The sequence below is a fragment of the Neophocaena asiaeorientalis genome, unplaced genomic scaffold (genome assembly GCF_003031525.2).
Source record: "Neophocaena asiaeorientalis asiaeorientalis breed wild unplaced genomic scaffold, Neophocaena_asiaeorientalis_V1.1 scaffold489, whole genome shotgun sequence".
Lineage (NCBI taxonomy): Eukaryota > Metazoa > Chordata > Mammalia > Artiodactyla > Phocoenidae > Neophocaena > Neophocaena asiaeorientalis.
This window is the reverse complement of record NW_020174791.1, coordinates 3134857-3140378: the sequence shown is the minus strand read 5'-3', so window position 1 is coordinate 3140378 and position 5522 is coordinate 3134857.

Here is a 5522-nt window from a genome sequence, read left to right as displayed (position 1 = left end):
GGTGCCCGCAGCCCCCCTCTCCCAGGTACCAAGGGCCCCACGCCCCAGGCCCGGCCTTCGAGCAGTCCTGGGAACCGTCTGGCCAGGCTGGGTGGCTTCCCCCCAGGGTGACCTTGAAGGCACAGCTCTCGGGACTCCCCTGAGGCGCCGTGCGGATGGGGGGCAGATGGGCACGGAGGGGCCTGCCCTGGGATCTGCGCTGGACCCTGGAAGGTGCTGCATCTCCCAGGGCTGCAGAGCCTCAGCCACCTACCCACCCGGGTGGGAGCTGCAGAGATGAAGTGAAGTCCCATCCTGAAAGCAAGTGTTAACCCCACCTGCTCTTCCACGGCGAGGGTCATCGGGGGTCAGAGAGGGCAGAGGGCTGCCTCTGGGTGCAGCTCGTTTTCCCTTGGGGACGGCAGCCAGGGCCCTGTGTCCACAGGAGGCTCCTGACCCTGGGTGACAAGGTCCCGGTGACCTTCTCCCTGCGTGGGGGAGCAGGGACGTTTCCCTCGGGCAGAGGCGCCTGAACGGCCCCGCTGGACGGGGCCCTGCTTGTCCATCTGCTGGCTTCTGGGGCCACCCAGCAGGGGTCCTGGCAGAGCTGCTCCTGCCTGGCCCGGGTGAGCACAAGCTCGGGTGTGTGCACGTGTCTGCACACGCATGGACCTGTGTGTTGTGTTGCACGTGTGTGTGCCTATGAGTGTGCAACTTTCCATCTAAAGGTCATGCGGAGCCCGTGGCTAGGCAGGTCACCTCCCACGTTTGCGCCTGCAGCTGACACGGGGACAGCTGGTTTGCAAGCGTTTGCGTTTCCAGTTCTTTTCTTAAAGCAGACTCCCAGAAGTGGAATGATTGGACCCAATGATGCAGACGTGTTTTGTGCACTTGTCTCTGGAAGGTGGTCCCAGCTGCACCTCCCCTGCTGGACGGGGGCCTTCTGCGCGCCCTCCAACCCCAGGCTGGGGTTAAAGGCAAGCAGTGTAGAAGCAATGCTGGGCTTCGGGCCACGCCCACTTGGGGGCCGCAGCCTCACGCTCTGACGGGCGGGCTCAGCGAGGCGGTGGCACCTCAGCCCGGTGAGTCCTGATGCAGGTGGCCTGGTGTGGACAGGCGAGGATGGGCGAGGAGCTCGGGCGGAGAGTGGGAGACCTGTCTCGGCTCTGCCACCGTGTCTCCCTGTGATGCCTCATGTGGCTAAAATAGCGCTTGCTCCGTATTGCCATGGTGACCGTTCTTTGGGTGCTGCCGGCACGGCAGGCTCGATTTGGGTTGTAAACACAATCCCAGGCCGACTTGGGGACAGGAAAGCGGGACAGACTCCATTTCCCAGCGGCCTCAGGACAGGAAGCGCCCCTCCCTCCACGATGCTCCGACCTGCTTGTCCTAGGCCCTGCTCTGCGGGCACGCCTGGCCTGAAAGGAGAGATGTGCGCCTGTCCCCATTGGCCTGGGCAGGTCTGGTCCCAGCCCTGAGACCCTGGACAAAGCACTGGGCCACCCTCACCCTCAGTGTCCTCCTCCAGAGAACGGGGCACGTCCTAGGGGTGATGCCTGGCGCAGGGTCTGACCCTGGGGGTGCCTTGCCTCGCGGTCCTCACCCGTTCAGTGTGAGGCTCAGCCATGAACGTGTGGGAAGTGCCTGGCTCTGCAGCCTCCAGCCCCTCCCAGGCAAGCAGTCAGGGTCCCGCCAGCCCCTCTCCAGCCCTGGACACAGCAACCCCCGGTCCCTGCTTCCTGCCTCTGCGGACGCGGCCTCTCCCAGCACCTTCTCTAGCACACGCACACGGAGACTGTCTGTCTGGGTCCAACCCGCAGACAAGCCTCGCCGTGCTTTGAAACAGGGACCATCAGTGTAACTGACGGTTAAGCTGAGAACGCGCCACTGCAGGGGGAAGACAGGGCTGAGGTCCTCAGAGGGGTGACCTTGCAGCGGCCCCTCCCGGGGCTGGACTCCGGCCCCGCCCAGGACCCCGCGAGCAGCTCCGCGCCTCCGGCCGTGTCCCCGCCGCGCCCTCTGCCGGGAACGCGCAGCACTGCGCCCGCGGGAAGGCGCCTGCGGGGGGCGGGCTCCGATGCGGCTCCACACCCCGCAAGGCACCGGCCCCGCCGCGGCGACGCACCTGCTCCAAATGCCGGCAGTGCCGGGTTTTTTTTCCCTCAGGCCCCACAGCCAGCCTCCCTTTCCGGGCCCTAGGCAGACCTCGCTCTCTCCGACCAAGCTGCCAGGTCTGTGACCTGTCGCCCGCCAGGGTGCAGCGCCCAGTCGGCCCGCAGTCGACCTCCCTTGAATAAATGAAGGAGCAGGTGAAACGAATGTTGACATCGAACCCGTGTCTCCAAATCCCGAGATCCGAGACGAAGAAAGGAAACACCTGCGGCCCATCCCCCCCACAGCTGCGCGTGCCAAGCGCCTGTCCGCGGGCGTCGCGGGCTCTCCCGTGACCTGCGTGCTCCTCGCCAGGCCCCGCCCGGGTCAGTGTCACGCCTGGCGGGATGCTGGCTCCGGCAGTCACCTCTTCCTGGGCAGCCCCAAGCGCTGAGTGGGCACAGACGCCGCCTGTGAGCTTTGATGGGGAAGGCCCCCGGGCGGGGTTCTGAGAAGGACCCCTCGGGAGGGACCACCGACCCCCACGGGAGACTCTGCCTCTGTCTGATGAGGCTCACCGAGCGTAAACTCCAGCTGCCTTTCACCTTTCACCTAGAGGAGCTCAAAGTTGTTGAAAGTACTCAGAAAGAACATTTAACAAAGAAAATCAGGGGGCGAGCCACACGCTGGGGGCCCACTCTGCCCTCTGCCGGCCCCGCCCACCTCCTCCCCGCGGTCCCACAGCGGGTGGGATGCACAGGCTGCAGCCCCGCCCTGGGTCCCAGGTGACAGGTGACAGGAGGGGCAGAAGGCCCGGCTGTGTTGCGGGGTGGGGGGGCCGGGCAGGGGGAAGTTCTCCTCTCCCTGCACCTGCCGTGCTGTCGGACCTCTGCAGTGAGCCATCGTCACTTTTATAATCGGCTAATAACAACACACATTTGTACTTTTCACTTTGGAAATAATAGGTGTTTGTGATCATGAAAGTATATGAGAGCTTTGTGGAAAATTGGGAAATACGGAAAGTGCCCAGAGTGAAAAGGACCAGCCCTCAGCTGCCGGGCCCCTTGCGGGTCTGTCCCGCCTGTGCCTCCGTCCAAGGGTCACTGCCGCTCCGCCCCAGGTGACATCATTAGGCTGCAGCCTGCCGACGGGTGGGCCCCAGAACAGGCCCGGGCTCCCAAGAGGACGACTGGTCCCAGCGTTTCTGAGGGGTCTTCACCCATTTGTTCATTCATTCATTCATTCCAGGTGTGCCAGATGCCTGATGCGGTGGGGATACAGCGGTGACCCAGGCTGACGGGATCCCAACCCCGCCAACTACCCAAACACCCCATGCCCGTGGCCAGGATGCAGGGCGAGAAGTGGATGCCAGGCAGGCTCAGCTGCCTGTCGCTCAGTCGGGACCAAGCCCTCTGTCCTCGAGGCCCTGAGAGGGATGGCTCAGTGGCCCTGCCCTCTGGAGGGGGTCTGCTGGCCTGGGCAGCAGGTCGTTGTTTTGCAGAACTTGTTGGTAGGGGGAGGGTCCTTCACCCTCCCCTCTCCGGCGGCCTCAGGGAAGTGCTCTGGGCACCGCAGGCAACCCATGTGCCCTCACCCGGGCCTGGGGCTAGACGAGGTGGGGGACCCCTCCCCTCCCGGAATATGCCTTTCTCCTCCCCAACGCCCATGGGGAACAGAGGCCCCACTCTCCAAACCCACCTGACCCTGAGCAGGCAGCTACTGGCCCCCCCTCGGACTTCCTCACCAGTACTGGGTGACCCAGCTTCCAGACTCCAGGACAGAGGGTCCCATGTGGCATTCAGGTCTGCAGGCGGCGGCCAGCACCCATGGGGCCACCTGGGATGCTCGGAGCTCCTACCCTGACCAGGGCTTCCCTGGTTAGAAAGGGCTCTTGTGTCCGGTGGGGCCTTGGATGGGGCATGTCCAGGAGATGGTGCCCAGAGAAGGGACCTTCGCTAGCCCGTGCTGCCAGCAGGGGGAACAGGGCATCAAGGACTGGACCCCCTGGCCCCTCCTCCTCTGCCCTCACCACGCTCTGAGGCAGGAAGTCAGAATGGGGGGGGACGGGGGGCGGGGGTGGTGCTGTGGGACGTCTTGCTCTCCTCGGCCCGTCAGGACGTGCCCAAGGCCGTGTGCCAGGCTGGGCTCCCAGTGGCCCAGGGGACACAGCCACAGTGCTGGCCGTGGGGCCAGGTGAGGGGCTGGCACAGGGCGCTGCATCCCACACACTCACCTCTGGGCCACAGGTTCCTGCTCCCTCCTGTGAGCGCCATGCTGCTCCCCTCACATGACAAACCCTCGGACCCCTCCCCTTCCACATGCACCTGACAGCCAGGGAACTCGGTGCCCACGCCGGGGCGTGGAGGAGTGCCCACGGGGTGGGGTCGGGAGCAGACTAACACGGACGTCAGGGATGTTGAGTAGAGACTCAAGGGAAGTGTGGGTCTGGGCAAAGGTGCCACAGCACGTGCGAAGGCCCTGAGCCAGGAGGGAGCCAGGGGGCCGGTGTGGAAAGAGCCACATGAGGCTGGCGCGAGACTGGGCAGAAAGGCCTGGGGTCCCTGAGGACGATGCAGACCACTGCAGGTCTTGAACACCAGAGAGATGGACACAGATGGACTTAGGTTGGACCAGGTGGCAGCAGTGGAGGTGATCGACATGGCAGGAACCCGGAGCTGCCGGGATCTGCAGATGGTGGTGGGTGTAAGAGGGAGAGAAAGCAAAGGAAACCCCAGGAGTTTTGAGGTGAGAATGAGGAAGGAAGGGGTGGGCGCCCTGAGGTGGAGGATGGCATGTCGGGGAGCTCTGGCGGAATGAGAGGTGTGATGGTGGGGGAATCAGCCCAGCGGGGCCATCTGAGCTTGGGATGGTACTTCGAGCCCTAAGTGGACACGAGCAGCTCAAGGGCTTGAGAAGCACCCACGACTGAGGCGGGGGCGGTGGGGACGCATTTAGAGGCTGACGAGGAAGCGGCAGAGGCACAGGGGAGAGACAGCAGCGTCCTAGGGTGAGGACACTGCCAAGGGTCAATGCAGAAAAAGCTGACAGTTGGCAGTGTACTTAAAACACAGGAGGTGGTAGTGACAGTGGCCTCAGAGAAAGTGGCAGGAAAGAGAAAGTGGAGATAAGGGCTGCAGAAAGTTCTGGGCAGGAGTTTGTTGTAGAGAAGAGCAGAGAAATGGGCAGGTGGGTGGATGGCTATGGGGCGCAGAGGGCTCTGTTTTTTAGGACGGAGAGTTCACAGCACCCTAAGTAGGTGAGAGGTGGGCTGTCAACAGGTTTCTCTGTGTCCATCTCTAGGGAGAATATGGGTCCTATGACCATAGGGACTATGTCCATGTGGTTCTCCAGGGACACCAGCACCCTGTACTAGGAGGCGCCGGGAAGCTCTGTGGAATGAAAGAGTGAATGAGAAATCCTTACAATTGTCCAGGTGAAGACAGGTGAAGGCT